Source organism: Zalophus californianus, chromosome 4 (genome assembly GCF_009762305.2).
Source record: "Zalophus californianus isolate mZalCal1 chromosome 4, mZalCal1.pri.v2, whole genome shotgun sequence".
Lineage (NCBI taxonomy): Eukaryota > Metazoa > Chordata > Mammalia > Carnivora > Otariidae > Zalophus > Zalophus californianus.
The window spans coordinates 76,278,999-76,298,680 of NC_045598.1; the positions used below are offsets into that span (position 1 = coordinate 76,278,999).

Consider the following 19,682-nt stretch of genomic DNA (forward strand, 5'->3'; position numbering starts at 1 on the left):
GGGGCTCCCACAACTTCCAACTCAGTCCAGAGAGGGTGGGAGGGGAAGGGGAAGGTGAAGGGGCGGACCCAGAGAGGACGCGGCCGCTGCGCCCAGGCCCGGCCCTAGGGACCCGCGAGCGAAGGCGAGCAGCTTAGGGGCAGGCGAGGCGCAACCCCCCAACACCTGGGTCAGCGAATGCCGGGAACTCGAGAGGAGCAGCGGCTCTCCCCGAGGGCGTTTCGTCGGGAATGTCTGGAAATAAGTGTCCGACGGAGAAACCGCTGGACCCTACAGAGGTTCCCCGTCCCCCTCCCATTGGCAGGGCCTTCCCCACTGGAGTCAGGCCCACCCCGACTATCTCAGCGTCCGCCTGAGGCCAAGGGAAGTGAAACCCGAGGCTCTCTGGCCCCGGAAGCCGGGAGCCGCGACTACGCTCTCAAGGCGGTGTCCTGGGACACAAAGAGGGGCGAGGGCGCCAGCAAGGACGCAGTCCCTACTTCTCCCTTTCCCCGCGTGTCTGCCTCGGGGTTAACCCAAGGCGAGTAGTAACTGGCTTTCGGCCTGTGCTCTCACACCAGCCTCTCCAGCATAAAAAAGGCGACCTTCAGCCCCGCCAGGGCAGGGCGCGCGCGTTCTCAGGCTGACACCTCCTGCCTGGGGTCGGACCGGACCTGGGTCCAGGGTCACTCGGACGCTGCGCTCCGCGCTTGGGGACAGGTGTGCTGGAAGGCGTCGGGCCAACGGCAACAAGAGTCGCGCCTGGCGTCACCCACGGACGGTTCCCGTAGTTGCCCGCGGGTCACGTGCCCCGGAGGCCGCGGCCCAGAACAGCCCGATGACATGCCCCTTCGTCCAGCGGCGCGGAGGGGTGTGGTAGGAGCCTAAATCCGGATCCTGAACGCCTAGAGGGGACGAGAGCGCCCCCCGCCTTGGGCGACCAGCAGGCTTCTTCAAACAGCTGTCGAGTCCCTCGGCGTTTGCGTTGGGGTGGGGGAGGGGAATCCAGGAAGAAGGTACGTTAAGTCTGGGCAAAAAGCGACAGAGAGGAGTATATGCAGAGGAGAGGGAGGGATGCACCGCAGACACGCCGCCCACAGCAGCCCTAGCCTTTCGCGTGGGGCCTCCACCTGCAACCTGCTCCAAAGGTGAATGGCTCCAAGAGTGTTAAGAAATGGACTGGCAGAAGAGCACTGCTTAGAAATCCAAATTTCCCTACCACTGCTGCCTGGAGTAGTCCTTTTGCAGAGCAGTAAAACTAATTTAGCTTCCTTTCTCCTCCCTCTTCCCCCATAGGGAAAACTCAGTGTCTTCTCCACACCTTAACCCAGTTGTTCTGCCCTAAAATTAAAACACATCCCCTAACAAGTGTTCACAGACAAGGGTGACTGTAGAAATTCTGCCTAGAAATAATGTTCTTTAGACTGAGGCTATTAACTATACAAGTTGCTTTTCTGGTATTTCCTTCTGGAATGAGATGAAAATTCCTAATAAAAGCCAAGAGTGATGGTATTACTAGCATGCTGTTCAGAGTAAGGGAGAACAAAAAAGAAACTTCAGTTTCTCCAAATTTTTCATTTTCTGGTAACTTTATTTATTTTTCAAGATTTTATTTATTTATCTGACAGAGACACAGCGAGAGAGGGAACACAAGCAGGGGGAGTGGGAGAGGGAGAAGCAGGCTTCCCACCAAGCAGGGAGCCCGATGTGGGGCTTGATCCCAGGACCCTGGGATCATGACCTGAGCCGAAGGCAGACACTTAATGACTGAGCCACCCAGGCGCCCCATTTTCTGATAACTTCAAACACCTTGGCGTTTTATCAGTAATTTAACATAAAGATTGTTAACTGACACTAAATTTTAATAGTTCACTTTGTCTTAACGATCAGTTAAGTTTATTTTCCTTAAAACAGGCATTTCCTTAAGCTTACTTTTAAAATCTGAATCTCTTTTCAAAACACCACACTGCCTGCCCACCCTTTTATCTAAAAAAACAAATACTATGCATATTACAGTCATGAGAGATTATATGCAAATTAACACTTTATTATATGTTTTCAAATATCTGAATTAGAGTTTAGGTTCAGTATTTTCTTCTAAGGTAGGAGGGTTGTAATAAAATTGACTAACAAATAATAGTTACATATAGATAGCTAGTAGTTTTTCTGGAATTAAGTACATGTTCAGTGAAATAAGCCTAAACTGATGAGGCTCCTTGCTTGGTGGCAGTGAAGCTGTGCAGGGAAAGAGACAGCATTGTTGCTGCAGGTAATTTTCATCCTGAACTCAGTATATTTGTTTTTCAAATTTTAATACTTGTCCTATAGTTGCCAAGACTTCCATCTCTGCTATGGATATGAATGTGTAGCGGGTCTGTGGTTCTGAAGCAGCAAAGGACTATGTGTTGCAAACGGCTCCAATCTGGGGTTTAGGAAAAACTTGGATGCCTGCAGTTCTATGGCTCAGAGCCCCAGCCAACACGAGCCCCAAAGGTAAGCTCTGCAGGGTCTTCTACTCGGTGTGGACAGCAACATTCGTGGCGGAGGCCTGTGGCTTAGACAGGACCCCTGGGCACAGGAGGAAGGAGTGGGAAATGTCCCACCTGTAGTAGTAACAGCCTCATCCTCCTGGACAATGAAAGGAGCAAATATTACACATTTATTTCTCCCACATAAAATCAGTTGTTTTTTTTATTTCATTTTATGAAAACAACATAGAAAAATTCAATGCAAAATGGGTCTCAAACTAAAATACATAGAAATCAGGAAATTCAATTTTTTGAATTGAGTGTAAATTGTTTCATATACAACACATGCCAGAATTTCCTTGTGGCAAGCAAATTCATTCAAGACTGCAGAGCTGCAGTGTAATCACAATACAGTGTGGCAACTACAAGCGTGACTTCCCTTTCTTTTAGTCTTAATTGCAATACTACAGCAAATCTGGTTTCAGATCAGGCAAAATGTGATCTACCTGTAAATCCTATACAGTCTATGCCTGCCTATGTGCAACCTAGCCTACAAGATTATGTTTCTACAATTAAGGGGAAATTTTAAAAGAAAATCTTTTGATGGTGGTTTTTTGATCTTCTTCTGGCCAGAGACTTGGGTGAGCTATTTTTCTACTTCTGTCAGTGTTCCCAAGCCTCACTGGGGCCAGGAAGTTAACACAAGTTAGGTCTAAGATGCTAGTAGACTTTCTGCTTGGGACCAGCCTAAAGACCACATTTCAAATTTTCAAACTAATACCATACATTCCTGCTGCAGTGAGAACAGTATGCATTCAGAAAGAGCAAAAAAATTTCTATGGACTATGGGGATGGAGTGGGTAACACATACAGAAAAGATAGAGTTTTTCCCCCACTATCCCAAGGGGGGAAAAATAACAATAAAGAATCAACACTTAACCTACTATTGGTCTTATTTTCAATGTTTAGAGGGAAACCCCCCACACCAACTTCTCATTCTCAATTCTTGACTTATAGAAAACAGGTCTGAACAGCTCTACACCTATTTTCTGGAGAGCCTGAAGGCTGAAGACATTGTTTAGACAGATTCAGACATCTTACAACTGTCAGTCCTTTGTGGAACAGGAGATTCCCAACCCTGGAAACAAAATAGAATTGGAGATTCCTGAGCAGGCAGTGGAAATCTCTACACAGAGATCCTGGAGAAGAAGTTTCCAAATTTCCCCAAGAGCTAACAGTGTCTACAGAACTAAGAGTGTCTGCATTTGAAAAGGGAGGACCTCTTGGGTGCTGAGTGTGAATATATGCATGGGTGTGTGGGGGGAGGCAGATCAGGGCCTGGTTGTATCTTTGGACTGTAACCTATACAGGTGGGATTAGATTGCTAAGAATACTTCCTGGGGGTTTTCTGGTGGGTCTTGGCTATCTTCAGGTACCTTCTGCATGGCTCTGGAATTTCACTTAAACACAGGTACTGTGCCTGGCTCTCCAAAGTCACCCTTTTCTATGGGAGAAGAGAAATCTACCAGGGAGGGAGCCAGCCTTTTGATTTTTTAAGCACATGAAAAATCCCCATCTCCTTGTAGGCCTGAAGAGAAATTCAGCAGGGCTGGCATTTCCTACTTTCTGAACACACCACCCACCAACTTACCAAGGGTGCTGCAGTGAAGACGGGAAAATAGCAGGTAAAATAAAGGGAAGGGAATTTGAGAAATTTTAAAAATAAAGGGATAGGAAATATGACCTTAGAAGTAGAACAAATAAGTATTATTCTAGCCTCTCCTTCTTACCCTGCTCCTTCCCTCCCCTGCCTCAATGAAAATAAGCCACCAGAGTCCTCTAGAAGTCTCTTAACTTTCTGCTCTTAAATGGCTCCTTTTCCAAGGAGGAACAAGGTCTGTTTTCTGATGTGGGGACTCAGATGCTTTGTTATTGCAACTTAATTTTGTCATTGCTTCTTTTCAAAGATTATTTGGAATGAATTGTTTCTTTTGTTTACTATCCAACAAACCACCTCTGCTAATCTTATATTTTATCTCCCTAACATATGGAAAAGCTATTTATTCTAGCCAATCACAATAAAGTGAAGAAAACCCCATTTTATGGAAAAATATATATCACTAGTCTGTTGATCATTAAAGATATGATTACCAGTGAAAATCCTCTGAAGGTGGCACATTTATGCTTCTAGGAACAGATGGGGACACGCATTTTCCTTGCAAATACTTTTGAAATTGCTCTACTGGTAGCAGTATAAAAATGATATACAGATGCCAGGGCCGGCATGGCCAGGATGAGTGTGCCAGATTTACACAGTAAAGCCTTCACATGCAGACTGTCAGTTTTGATTGATCTCTACTATACCTCAGGAACTTGTTGACTAGGTAGGGAAACAGTGCAAATAATTCACTGCAGCAAGTCAGATAATTCACACAACCAATCGGTCTGCTTCACTTTCTGGCTGTGACATATGAGCCTTCCCTACAAAGATGCATCATTTTCCAGCTTGAGCAATATTCAGTGTCAGGGAAGAAAAGGTATTAAAGCCACACAAAAGGAGGCAGACTATCATAGGACCAGAAGTTGTTTTGGTGATGGAAGCCAGATTCAGCTGTAGTCTAAGTCCTACCAGAGTGTTCAGGCCCAACTGTCATTATCATATTGATTAAAAAAAAAAAAAAAGTTCATCATAGTGCAATTTTAGGTTTAATGGCAACGGATCGGGAAAGAGCAAAGAATTATCCCACAAAAGCACAACATTCTTACCGCAGGGACGTTTCCCTGTTCCAGTTCGTTGATGGAGTTGATTAAGTTTAAATGAAGCAGACACTGGATAAAAGTAAGGGTATTGACCACTGGGCACTGCGATCCGTGCTTGAAAGGACCTGATACATGCAGAAAAGCAAGATTTGCTAAATGCTCTAATCTTCAATCAAATCTTACATCAATACAGACAAAGTTTGGTAATGAGAGATTCAATGAAGCATGCGGGAGAAAGAATTAATCCTCTTGGTCTAAACTGGCTTCAACTTTGAAGCTTGCTCCGAAGGAAAGACAGTTATCTAAATGCTAAATAAGAAACTTATTGTACTTTTCATGGCATGCTAATCTTTTGTCTATTTCATCTCTATTATGTGTATGCTCGTAGATTGCAGTTGTCATGGTGATTATATCAAGCCACCACGCTCAGAAGATGGTGGTGAGAAGCCAGGCACGGAGATGGAAAAGACCCCCACGCAATCCACAGTATGGGGAGGGAAAAAAAGAGGGAAGAGAAGTAGGCGGGCACCTGACGCTTCCCGGGCTCCTTCCCACCCAGGCCCCTGCCTTGCTCTGGTTTGGGCCAATGAGGCTGGGCCTTTCAGTGCCTTTACAGGCATGGTGCCCCAAGTGAAGTTAGCAGCACTTGGTAATAATGGTGGTCAGGAGGGGATCAGGCATCCTTCCTACCTCAAACTTCTTTCCCCATACAGGTTCCCAGCTTTTAGTCCGGAGACTCCTCCCTCTTCTCACAAGAGTCCCCTTCTCCCTAGCGCTGCAACCAGGCAGGTGGAGAGGATGATAGGAGAAGGAACACAGAAGGGCAAGGGCTCAGACAGTTGCATCTCACTCGCTCAGCAAAGCAGTGCCTGGGGGCCAGGAAGGTGAGTGATCAGATCCTGACAGCTGGAGGAATTCCTAGGGAGAGGAGCAGCCCACAGAACCCTGGCAGGAGGTGGAAGCTATATGGTCACCCAGTCCTGGTGACCAAAGGTGGCCCTGGGCCCTTTATGTGTTTTACAAAAGTTGCCAAATTAAGATGGGATTATAACTGCTCCAGCCCTTGTCAGGGCTGAAAGGCTGGGAGCCTCAAATATGCCCCGGCAGTGTTGATGAAAAGCTTAAAAAGTAATAAAAGGGAGAAAAGAGCAGGAAAGTAACATGTATAACTCTTATTAAAGAGAAGAGCCACGGAGAGGTTGTGAACTTGAATCACTGTTTGAACTTTAATTTGTTCATTAACAGGATTTGCCCCTCACTGCGAATGTTATTACTTCCCTTTGCCGCTCAGCAACAACTCTGGGCATAATGAAAGAGTCTGGCAAAAAGTTAAATGCCTGGTAATTAATTCATTTAATTGAAAAAAAGGGGAAGAGAGAGAGAAGTCCCACTGCAGGAGCAGAAGGCAGAAGGGTTGGAGGAGGGGGCAAGGCTGGAATCTGTGTGGAGGCCCCCTCCAAGGCTCGGTGCCACCCACCAAGGAGGGGAGAATTGGTCTCTGATGAGGCTCTTTCGGCAAAATTAATGACAACAGCACCCTGAATACCCCTGCCCAATGCAACCCACCCCTGCTTCAAACCCCCTGGCAGTTTTCAGCCAGGAGCTACTTTATTTTTTTTTTTTAAGATTTTATTTATTTATTTGACAGAGACACAGCAAGAGAGGGAACACAAGCAGGGGGAGTGGAGAGGGAGAAGCAGGCTTCCCCCTGAGCAGGGAGCCCGATGTGGGGCTTGATCCCAGGACCCTGGGATCCTGACCTGAGCCGAAGGCAGACGCTTAACGACTGAGCCACCCAGGCGCCCCCAGGAGCTACTTTAGATGATCTGTTAGGGTGGCATGGATACCAAAAATCCAAAAATAATATATATTCCAAAAACACCTCTCGTTGAAAAAGTAGGGAAATGTCTTTTGCTTTCTCTCCTTCCTTCCCTTAGAATAGGTTTCTTTTGTAGTCTTCGGTTTCTAAGCTGGAGTGAAAAGGAGTGTCAGGAGCTGGATATAATCCGCATGTTGGCATCTTAATATTAATCAGCCTTATAACATCATACTTTCTTTCCACCCCCAAACCAACAGATAATTTAAATAAACTCAAGAGACGAGAAAAGAAATACACTCCTTGCCCCTGCTCAGAAGCAACAGGACTAAGCCAGCTTGTTTTGCCTCTAACCTTACAGGACCTATGTTTTCCTTTGTCATTTATCTCCTTCCTGTGTTTGCCAACCACTGTGTACAATTCTCTTGGCATGTGCATCCTCCTTCCAAGGGAAGCAATCCTTGGCTATAGTTAACTACTACGACACCCCAGACACCCCAGAGCTATTAGCACCATGCTGCCCCTTGCCCCCCAAATGAGAGAACAGAAAAATTCATGAAATCAATATTAGGTCAGTTATCCTTTTCTGCTTAATATGTTTAAAGCCTACCATCGAACACTAATAGGTGGTTGCAGTTTCCTCAGGTTTTAAAAAACTGGTGTCCATGTAATCAGTGTGACTCCCTTTAGAAATGCAATTGTCGACCATGTATTCTCCCACTACAAAACTACAATGGGCAGAAAAAAAGAGAGAGATGAGGAGAAAATGAGAGACAATATAAATAAATCTCCTAGTATCCAAAACTATTTACTAGGTTTGTGTCTTTAATTAAATCATTTTAATGATTTAGGAAAGGACAGAATTTTCTCATCCAAATCACAATATCACCAAATAAAGTCATCAAAATTACCATTTTGGTAGCACCATCCTCCCCATTTAACCCAATGCCACTACAGTCCTAACCTCAAACTTCATATGGCTACAAGTGACCTGTACTATGCCTTCCTGGAAACCAGTGAAAGGCACACACTCATCTTCATTAACAGGAAGGGGAAAGGAGCTCTTTTAAAGGGCTATTATTTGAGCTGAAGCAAGTTCTAGGGGTATTTAGCATTAAAATTACTTCCCACCTTTTACAGTCCCTGAATATTGAGTGAGTTCTATTTTCCAAAGTTATAGAACTATACTAATTTTATTCTGGTCAACTTGACATTAAATATTAGGAGTCTACACACAAAACAAAACAAAACAAAACACTCTCTAACTCCACACTGTTTAGTCCTTAGCTCCTTCTACGAAAGAAACTTTATAAAGAGACCACATCAACCAGGTCTGATCACCCTTCCACTATCCCTAATCTATACCCCTGTCACCTTACATGTGCAAAGTGAGTTTCTTCCTTCCTCCAAAACAGCTTTCAGAATGCCTTGATATTAACCACCCTAAACCCCTACTTTACTGGAAAGCCCTGGATAGCTCCGATAGCCTCTAACAGCCCTGGCTCCTTAAATTGGCTTTTTGCCTCCTCCCCACTCTCCCTAACTGGACATTTCTGGTTTGTTTTCCACTACTAGCCTACACAAGGCAAGACAGCTCTTCAGACAGAGAGCCCTCCAATTGTCCTCTGAAAATACCACACGGATTATCTTCGTTTTATTGAACACTTGTGAGGTGTCAGGTACCATGTTAGGCATTACAAACATCATCTTATTTAAGCCCTTCAACTAAATGAGATATGACTATACCCATTTTAAGGTTATAGAAACTGAGACTAAAGAAGTTAAGATACTTGTCCAAGCAAAATCTCACAGCAGAGACAGGATTCTTATGCTTATCTATCTGGCTCAAAAGCTGGTTTACCTTCCACTCTGGCATACTCCCACCCTTGCTGTAGTGTGTGTTCCGATCGCTGCTTCTCAACTGCACCATACATATCTGAATTCCACCCAGACTGTAAATCCCAGAGAGAAATTCCTACCTCTATCTTGAAATCTTTCATCATCATCCTAGTCCTTGGCAGATTATCTGCAGCCCTTACATGTCATGCCTATTCTCTGCCCTGTACAGTCTTGTCAGTTTTCTTTTACTCAGTCCCTTCCAACCACAGTGTAATATCCTTGAAAATGGAAATTTCTTTATACTCCTCCCTCACTCTCCAGAGCCTAATAATTTAGCTCCCATTTGCTGAGCATACACAGCAGGTGTGTACAACAATCCTAAAGTAGACTATTATTATTGCCATTTTGCAGATAAAGAAACTGAGGCTTAGAGAGATTAAGAAACTTGCCCAAGCCACTCAGCAAGTAAGCAGCAGATGTGATATGCAAACACAGACTGTCTGAATCAAATGCCCCAATATACTATACTGGCTCAAATACACTGTGCCTCACAGAATGTGAATTTATGAAGCATCACTGTGTCGAAGATAGTCAACAAGCCTCCAGAAAACATCCCTCTAACCAATGACTTCAGACAAGGGGCACTGTTTCTTACTCTTTAGTAGGGTAGATTCTGAAACTCAACAGAAGAAAAGATGAGTATATACCACCCCATAAGGTCCCAGACCATTCTCCCAACCTTGCTTGGAGCCATTGCCCCATGTTGGTGGGAGCCAATGATGCTGCCTGTATCTGTACTGGTGTTTCTGTAAGGTAGAGAGGCAAACTGTTCTTTCCCCAGCAGCCTCGGTAACTTTTAAATACACAGAGGAAAGTAGGAAAAAATAAAAGATATGAGTGTTAACTTTTTTTAAATGGCCTGCAAGGGACTGGGGACGTTTTGCTATCTCTGCAGCAAAAATGGCTTGCTGTTGTGGGAAGAATAACAATTGCTTAAAAATGTTCACAGCTGACCAATTAAGCCAATATATGGAACTCCAGCCAGCTTCTGTCCTCCCCTAAGACATGAAGGTAGCAATGGGGATTAATGAAATCCCTAAGAAGAACTTCTGAGAGTACAAGAATCAAGGCCTGGAAGTCTGGCTACTTTTCCCCCACATATAGAGCTTGCCTTCAGTGCCAATGCTGAAGATCCGGACTTGATAGTATTAAGCAAGCTGGCAGGTTTCTTTATATCCAACAGGAAGCATTTTTATTTTATTTTTTTAAGAGTTATTTTAGAGAGAGAAAGAGCGAGAGAGCGCACACACATGAATGGGGGGAGGGGCAGAGAGAAAGGGAGAGGGAGAACTCAAGCAGATTCCTGCTGAGCACAGAGCCCGATGGGGGGCTCGTTGGGGGGCTCAATGTGGGACTCAAACTCATGACCCTGAGATCATGACCTGAGAAGAAACCAAGAGTCAGACACTTCATCAACTGAGTTACCCAGGCGCCCTTTAGGAAGCAATTTTTAAAGAATCTCTTGCAGGGGTGCCCGGGTGGCTCAGCTGGCTAAGTATCAGACTCTTGATTTTGGCTCAGGTCATGATCTCAGGGTGGTGAGATTGAGCCCCACGTTGGGCTCCATGCTAGGCGTGATGTCTGCTTAAGATTCTCTCTCCCCCTTCCTCCCCCCGCTCCGTGTGCGCATGTTTTTTTTTCTCTCAAATCAAGAAATCAATCAATCTCTTGCCGAAGAGAATACTCTGACAACAGAGTACTACTTCTTATGAATCTGAGAAAGGAGGAATAATGACTGTATTATTCACTCATCTCTAGTATCCATGCTAAAATTACTCTATTCTCCCAAGTTCCCAAAGGCAGGTTTCCATCTTCATTTATATTTTGGTTTAAATATCTTTACAGCTCAAGGCCTATGACCCCTACACCTTTACCTACAAAACCTGTGCAGTGGCACACAAAATCCTGTTACTTGCACAGTACTTAATAAACCAGTCCTTCCATATACTCCATCTCAGATGAGGCTCAAAACTACCTTTTGAAGTAGACCCAATGAGTATTACTACAATATACATTTTGCCTATAAGGAAAGTAAAATTTGCTTCAAGTAACATAATTGGCACATGGTAAACCTGGTCCCCACTCCTGGCCCAGGATTCTTTCTACCACATGATACTTCCCAATACTCAGGCAATTTCCCACCTTTTCTATGTTCTGGGTCCACATGTAAACTTTGTAAATCTAAAACCAAGAGCCTCTCTATGAAAGAGATGGACCTCAAACTATACCAACCACACTTAGTTCTTTTACAACTACCTAGGACCATACTAAGAGCCAATCCAGAAGCTATAAACACTATAGACAAAAATTTAGTAGACTCAAAGAAAGAAATATTTGGATGGTTCTTAAATCTATAGAAGATGAGCAGACATGATAGACTATCCATTTCAAAAAAAAAAAAAGGTTAACCTCATGTCACCTGTTTTTCCACAATTGTATCTATTGAGGGTATACTAAGTACCTAATACTCCCTTGTACTTATAAAATTTAGGAACTGTTCTGTCTACCTAATGGACAAACAATCCAGGGTGTACCCAGAAAATATCTGGAATTGGATCTGTCCACCTTGTTCACTGACCTTTTAGTTGGTTATGTAACCCTGGTATCCAGGACCCAGCAGGTCCCTTTCCCCAATTTCTGGGCGATATCTAAGCTCATTAAAGCAGACAGGACTCAAATTTCCAGGCCTTATAAATGGCTGAAATAAGGACATTCTTTTTGTGTCAGCTCAAGCTTGGTTAATCTCCATATCCAATCTAACTCTGGGGTGAAAGAGAAGAATACATTTGTTGCTTTGGGACTGTTGCCCTATTTCTTTATCTGCTGGCTGACCTTCCTTATATAAGTGCACCAGCATTTGCAACATTCAGTTTAAGCAGGAAGGCCCTTTCATCTTTGTCCCCTGGCCTTGATCTCTCATCATTATGGTCTGGATGCCTGCTAATCACTAATGATCCCATGGCCCTTTATATAATACTGAGGTCTTAGACCAGAACTGATATAAAAAATCCTACTCAGCTAATTACATTCTTTCTGCTTTTCTTGGTTCTCCATATAGTCTCAGCTGGAGTTGAATCTGAACTATTCCCTCAGATTTTAAATCGTTTGCTGGTGGTTTTTGGAAAGCACTTATAAACTCTTCTCTCAAATGAATTCAACTAATTATAATTCAAAAACCCTATGAACTACCTCTTACCCTCTCCCTCTTTCTCTTTTCCTTGTCTTTCTATTCCCTTTCCCTTATTCTGGTCTTGAATATCGTAAGAGTTTAAATTCACTGGGTGAGGAGTTTCATGATTCTGTATTTTGATAGTATATTGTTAACTTATAGCAGTATATAGTGGTTCTATGACACATCTACTTTGGGGTCTATGTTCACAACCAACTACTAAAAATGACAAGTGTTTTGACCCAAAGGTTACATTTAACCTACAGTCTAAGGATCACTGAATTTTTTATTAATGGTAAATGCCTTGCTCACAAAATAGAATACAGGTAAAGTTTGGTTTCTTAACTGAGTATAATTCTTTTATATTTCAAGGAATGTGGAGCACAAAATCTGTAGAACTATATAGGGCAATCCTGATTTTAGCTTATAACATCTTGAATTTTTTGTACCCATTTTCATATTCTAGAACTTAACAGCTTTTGTAATCATAGCAGCAAAACTGAACTCTCATAAAATCCAGATCAACCCAATTCTCGACAACACAACTTTCTGAATATGACTGTATACAGTATACATTAACTGACAATCAAAGAGAATGTATAGCTCCAAAGGACAGCTGTAGTAAGTCATTAAGACTGGAGTTTCATAGAATGTTTACCTGACTTCCATACCTGAGATAAACTGATCATTTCACACACCCAACACTTGTGCTAAAAGCATATGGTCTCTCATTAAAGCTAGCAGATGATTTTCTTTCACAACAAAGGTATAAACACAACTAGTTTCCTCACTTTTCCAATTATTCCAGTTTTACAAGATGTTTGGTTTCATAAATAGAGCCTTCTCACTGACTTACTATGGACTATTTGGTAGGACACAACATCTTTGTTCCTCGGTTTATATAGAATAGGAATAAAACAAAACCCTCCTCCTTCCTAGGGGGACTTCTGTGAGTATATTGATAAATACCTACAAAATGATAAATGCTACTACCTCTTTCAGCATTTTGAAAGATGTCAACCAAACAAAATATTTTTGGTGTGTGAATTAAAATGCCTCTTACTGATGGTCTCAGATGTTTCCTTGTAAGATAGCGTGTCAAGAACTGGCTTATATATTATCCGTCCTCCAGAACGCACTGACATCACACTTCATAATAGCTTGGTATGATGATTGCTGTCAAAATCACCTGCATGGAAACATCCGTGCCCTAGATTGACATAATGTGTTAGCGTGACACAGGACCAAACAACTAAGGACACCGCGCGAAGCCCCGACTTTGGAGCACTTGGGATGGAGGGGTGTGTTACGTGTGAGCTGAAGGGCCTCAACCTTTCTTACGCTTCAACTTAGGAGGAAAATGAAAGTTGCCTGGGGGTCTCGTGGGCGAGGCGGGAAGACCAGAAAGGCAAATGCCTGCGACAGAAGTAGGAAAAACTTTTTTTTTTTCCCCCGAATTCGAATCCTATCCAGGGCTAGGCCTTTGGGTCTCCCTTCTCCATGACCACCACACAACGGCACACACTTTGCTGGGAAATGAAAACAAGACGAGGGTCTGGGGGAGCGACCGGCTCCAGACCCGGCTGAGGGGTGGACAGGGTCCCGTCACCTAGGCTTTCGGGCCGCCGCTGTCGCCGCGTCCCCCAAGGGCGCGACCCGCCGCCCTCGCGACCTGGAGAACTGGAGATCCGGGCACGGCCTCGCGTCGCCAACAGGCCCGACCCGCCCTCTCCTCGGGTTTGCGGTGGGCAAGGCTCCCCTCCCACCCCACCCCCCGCCCCGAACCTGGGTCTGTCACAAGCCGTCCTCCCCAACTGCGGCGTGAGAAGCAGAGCTACCCGAGCCGCGGGCCCCAACTGCACACAAAGCCCCCAACGGGGCCGCGGCGACTTCAAGCCTCGCTAATCCTGCTCCCGGAGCTCAGAGAGCAGCGTCCCGCGCTGCCACGTCTACCCCCACCCCCGCCCGGGGAAGCCCCGCTGAGGGGAAGCGCCGAGCCGGAGGTGAGCCCCTGCGCACGTGAGCATTCCCGCCCCAAGCAGGGCCCTCTGCCCGGCGGGCACTCTCACCTCAAATGAACAGGCGCTGCCGCCTGCGGGAGGAGGAGAGCGGGTGGGGAATACTCACACTGGGTCGGGCCGCGCAGGGACCTCGTCGGGAAGGACGCACGGGTCCGAGAGCGGAACCCTAGCAGCTTGCGGCCACGCCGCCTCCTCAGAAGGGAGGCCTCTACCGTCCGGCCTTGGACCTGCAGCTGCCGCGCGCGCACGCGCACACGCGCGCCACTGCCAGCCCCGCCCCGTCCCGCCGACTCCGCCCCGCCAGCCTCCTACTTCTCTGTCGGCTCCCACCCCTCCTCTCAGCCCGCGGGTGCAATCGGCGCTCTCCCGGAGACATACGCGAAGCGACATGGAACGCCTTCCCCTAAAATGAGCTGTGATATCCTTTTGATGGCTATAATTTATTCCAAATCGTCCTTGGACTGAAACGATCAATTAGCAGCCCGAAACGCACTGTGAAGTAAATTGTCACACTCTCTATTACAGGATGGTTATCATATATTTATAAGGTGTGTTTTCTGCAATCAGAACCAACAGGGTGTTGAGCGATCAGTCATAAACGCACTTCTTCAAAAGAGCGGGAGAGAAGCTCTAGCATTGTGTGGCGAGGAAGAAAATCTTATGACAGTTATTACCTCTCCCACCCTCTGCCCACGGTGATATTTCCTCTTGGCATCTAGGAAGTGCAGTGAGGCGAGAGCCCTGCATCAACTCTCCAGGTCACTCACGTGACCCCTGTGAACAACAGAGGGACAGCCCCAAGAGGAGTGGTTTCCTTAGAGGTCAGGCATAAAGATCACTCACTCTTTCTCCGTCTCTGTTTTTACTCTCATCCAGGAGGACAGTATCTTACTCTTCCTTCTAAGCTTCTAGCTGAATGTATGCATTCTATACTTAATCTTAAGTGCCTTTTCTTTCTCTCTCTGTTATTTAGGTGTTATGTACTGTAGAGATTATGCCATGGTGATATAAAGTTTACCCACGGAGAGAACTCTGCATTCTGAATTGGAATCTCTGCCAGAACGCACAAACTCTGAGAAAGTCATAAGAAATTCTCATTCAGTCTGGTAGACTGTCCTGACCAAGCTATGGAAGCATTGTTATTTTCCTTATAGTCATCCTTAATGACTGTACATGGAAATACATCCAGAACTTCTGAGTTTCCTGTAACAAGCTATCATCATATTATCATCCACCAACCACCTATCAATCATTTTTTAGAAGGATTCTGGTTTGTATTTTTTCCTTTTGCCTGAAAAACCCTAACTCTAAAGCCCAACCTACTCATTATTGTGAGAAAAATTTAGCAGCCAGAAGTATGCCTCTGTGGGCAATAAAGTGACATCTGTGAAGAGTGAGTCACAAGGTGGAGTAAGATACAGAGTTTACACCACATTCTTCTTAGGTTAACTACCCTCATGATTTCTGAATGGCCAGGCTTGCCTGCAATGCCAGCCTCTGAAGAATGGACAGAAATCTGGTTGGGCATTTGAACTGTAAAGGCAGCTGTTGCCATTGGGCTTCCCCCAGCATAAGTGGAGCACCATGTTCCTCTCAGAAAGCAAAGGAGCCAGGGACCCTTGCCTCACTTGTTAGTAAAGAGCATTGTAAAGAACCAGACCCAGCACCTTTACCTTGTAGTTTCTAAAGTTATTGATTTAATTTGCATTTAATAGCTAATATTTATTGAGCACTTACTCTGGGCCAGGCATTGTGCTTTAAATTATATGCATTACCTTATTTAATCCTATCAACAAACTTATGGGGAAATTTCCTCATTTTGCCAATAAGAAAACTGAGATTTGGCAAAATTAAGTAACTTCTCCCAGGGCATACTCCTAGTAAGTGATGATCTCAAACCCAGGTCAGTCTCCACTGCCCATGCTTTTTACCCCAATAACATAATACCTCAAAAATTTAAGATTTTGACTTAAGATTTTCCTCCAAAAAGATTTTAGAGGAGCTAATGACACAATGACAGTGGTGAATTCTGGAAGAAGAATGAAAGAACAGCTGCTTGCGAAGGAAAGACACAATAGATACATATACCCTGACCAGGTAGGTTACCCCTTTTCTGTTCTACCCTTCCTACATCCCATGATTTCTTTTTCAGAGTTATCACCTGCCATCTGGTGTGGTAGCCAAAGAGACCTTACCCAAGGTCAGCGAGGACTGCTAGGCTTGGGATGGGGGTGGGGGATAGGGGAGATGAACAGACCCCAGAGAAATCACAGCACCCTGCGGAAGAGACTTAAGTGGGAGCCAGAGTTGGCCAGAGGCCCTTGGCCCAGACCCCCAGCTCTGAGAATGAAATGTTGCCTCCTAATAGACTTTAAATTACCAACATCGCTAAACTCTCCCTTAATAGACTTGTAAAGATCTGCTTGCTACCTTTTTCCCCCTTCATGTAGAATTTGTAATCAAGAGCCCAATTTTGTCATTTGGAAATACTAATTATCTAATCACGCCATGCTGCATAACGCGCTTGTCTGCCCAATTAGCAAGGACAATTATTAAAATTCAGAGGCCTAATTATGTCTCAATTTAATGCTGGCAAACTTGCATACAGAGCAGTAATTAAAATCCTCTCTTTCCCTCTGCCTTTAGGGCAGGGGATGATTAGGCCCTGTCAGGGGGTGTACTGAACCAAACCAGTGAAGCGTATTGTGCAACATGACCCTGCATTGTTAAGTGTGTCAACATATTAACCTGAATTCCCTTCAGCCCCCACATAATCACATTTGGTGGAGGAATAAAGGAGCTAAAACATGAAGCATTTTATTAAAAAAACATAAATTCTTTTTAATTAATGCTATGAGAGTTCTGATGAATTTCATGCTTCCGAGTGCTGGAAGACATAAGACTGGTTCATCTAATTACTAGCAAATTTGCTCTTGTTAAAACTACTTTTTTTTACTCATCTAAAGAAAATGATTTTTTTTTTTTTTTTGGTGGTGTAATAAAAAAGAAGAAAAGCCTGGCTATTTGGCTTCCAGTAATACAGTTGATTACCAGTTTTGTTTGATGATAGAACACAAGTGAATGCTGACTTCCAAAAGAATCAAACCCAAGACTGGAGGCATTAAAAAAAGGCTAGAATTTAATACTTGAAAGATGTTAATAAAAGTGAAACATTAAAAATCATAATATTGAAACAAATTCAAAATATTTATCTTTTGAGCTTAAAAGTTTGATGTGTGAAATAAAACCAGCATGAGGAGACCAGAGCACTGCACAAATTCCCATTGCTTCAGAAATCCCTCAGCGTGCAGGAACCCAGACATTGTGTCTACTCTGCTAGCATCTCAATCCTCTTCTCTATGAACTAAGGAGAGCCACCAAACCCAGTAAGTCTTCAGAGCTGTCTTCTAAATTTTGGCTTTCACTCATGATGGAATATGGGCTACATTATTCATGTGTTCAACTAAAAAAAGAAAGCATTCTATCTTAAACCAAAAATGAATTGTTCTGGAGAAAGAAGGACTTCTTTCCATTGCTTCTAAACTTCTTGCTGCATGGATAGTTTCTAGAGAGCAAGAGACACACGAACACACACATACACGGTCACTTGGTTGGACAGAGATTACTTTCAATTGATTTCATTTTGAATCTCATGACAACCTTGTGACACAGTGGGTAAGGCAAGCCAGTCGCCATTTTATTAATTTGGGGCATTTAAAATACTTACTGAAGCTGACTACTCTACACCCCACTTCCTAATTATAGGTAGGGCAAGTAGAACTCAGTTCCCCTTGCTTGCTGTTCATTGCATCAGATGGAGTGGCTGTGAGTGAGACACCAATGAGGGATTCTTGGTTTAGTAAAATATCTCAAGTTGAAATCAAAGTATAGATAGTATTATAAATAATGATGGAGTCTATATATCAACTCTGGAGGACCTTCTGTCCTTCAATCAATACTTAACAACAGGTTTAGTCATATCGGTTTATAATTGGTGCCTTTTGCCCATTTATGTCCTCCTTTAAGTTTTTATATTCTCCAAGATATGTATGATTACATCTGAGTTGGTGGTAGTAAAAGCAGTGTTCCTTCCTCCTACTCTTACTCTGGATACATTATGGGATAGAACATGGTGTTTAGGGACAACTCTGGCTGGTATAGGCCCTCTTACTAACAAAGACAGTGACCACAGGATAGTCTTTACAGGAGACGGTTGGCTGGAGGTAGGACAGGCCCTTTGGCATTTGTGCTATAAAACCAGGGGGTAGCCCCTCCCCAAGGCTTCCCGCAGAGTATGCCCCATGTCTTGAAAATGGCGTTGCTCTGAGTCTCTTTGGATGGCACACTGAAGTGCAAATCTGTGTTCTGACTTGTTCCTGTGGCTGTCAGCATGTTTTCCTCTTGTCAGCAGCAATTGACTGGTCAGGCTCACCCCTGTACAGCAATTGTAACAGCTCATTGACAGGCTAGTGACCCAGCTGGACCTGATAATGGAAAACTATTGATTTTTGTAGGCTCCACGAATCTAAAATGAACGACCGATGTAATGTCATCAATTGTCTCGGACTCTGATAACCCAAGGGAAAAAGTTTCAGGGATTGCTTGTATTTCCTGACAACAGTGTTTCAAAATCTCACCAGGAATATGTAAGAAGAACCCCATTTCTTGGGTGTTTTCCTTAAATGACCCCAATTAGATAGGGCTTCGATACCTAGCCTTGCATGTTAAATAAGGTGGGAGTTAGCATTACCAAATTAGCCAAACTGGAACCTGATAGACCATCTAGACAAGATATTTGAGGAGAGGCACTTTGGAAAGGAAATGTTTTAAAATGTTTATTATAAAACAAGCTCACAGAAAAGAAAAAAAAAGGTTGGGATTAAATCAAAATATATTGGCTTTCAAAGATCTTAATAGATGAAATTAGGATACAACTCTTAGATTGCTTCTGCTTCCCTGAGTTGATTTGTTTGGTAGAAAGAAAGGCTTGAAAGTAATGCAGATGTGCCTTGGTTGTGTGTTGGGAGAACTCACTATTTAGTTTGTTTTTAAAACCCTTTTCTCCTTAGTTGATCATTTCAAAATTCTCAAACATCGCTCAGTGTATTCTTCAGAAACAAGAGCTGTTTCTTTCCAAGCTAAATTAGCAATGGGTTAAAGCTAACTTTGCCCACTAGACAGTCCAGAGGACTCTGTGCTGAGTTATGGATAGAATGTGTGGTAATGGCCTCTGCAGAAGGGAACTTTCTTAAAAAAAAAAAAAAAAAGAAGAAGAAGAAAAGGAAGAAGAAGAAGAAAGAAAAGAAAGAAGAAAGAAGAAGAAGGAAGGTTATTGATCTTGGCTGCCAACTCGATACATTTAGTTCACAATTCACTTGTGGTGAGAACATAATCATCTTATGGTCCTGATCAAATTCAGACATTCTTAGAAGACAGTTCTGAGGGCTAGATGAAATCATAGAGCACAGAAATAACTGGGGTGCTTCCTCAGCTGTTTACTCAAAGAGGCGAGAGAGAGAGAGAGAGAATGAGAGAGAGAGAGAGAGAGAGAGAGAAGCTTCAATGAGGAG

The 19,682-nt window shown here is 43.8% G+C and overlaps 1 protein-coding gene and 2 long non-coding RNA genes across 12 annotated transcripts in view; 2 read left to right on the forward strand and 1 right to left on the reverse strand.

The window, feature by feature from the left end:
- The window catches only part of ZNF644 (zinc finger protein 644), a 208,187-nt gene that overhangs the window by 48,258 nt on the left and 140,247 nt on the right, over positions 1-19,682 (reverse strand). Inside the window, exons 1-3 of one of the 9 annotated variants that reach the window (XR_003523480.1) lie at positions 14,219-14,351; positions 13,155-13,280; positions 7,634-7,751 (exon numbers count right to left, since the gene is read on the reverse strand). The gene's annotated coding sequence lies outside the window, so the exon portion shown is untranslated. Of the gene's footprint in view, positions 1-7,633; positions 7,752-13,154; positions 13,302-14,160; positions 14,180-14,218 lie in introns of those variants that run through there. The other 8 variants (XR_003523454.1, XR_003523474.1, XR_003523451.1 and 5 more) reach the window with 8 other exon arrangements.
- Positions 337-3,717, forward strand: LOC113933786. The gene is made up of 3 exons (XR_003523496.1): positions 337-1,127; positions 2,308-2,472; positions 3,465-3,717. It is a non-coding gene; the product is annotated as an uncharacterized LOC113933786 (long non-coding RNA).
- LOC113933797 lies at positions 3,771-7,627 on the forward strand. Of its 2 annotated transcripts, XR_003523509.1 has the most exons (5): positions 3,771-3,918; positions 4,034-4,132; positions 5,596-5,693; positions 5,921-6,091; positions 7,284-7,627. It is a non-coding gene; the product is annotated as an uncharacterized LOC113933797 (long non-coding RNA). The 2 variants fall into 2 exon arrangements; XR_003523506.1 differs by having other exon boundaries at positions 3,771-4,132.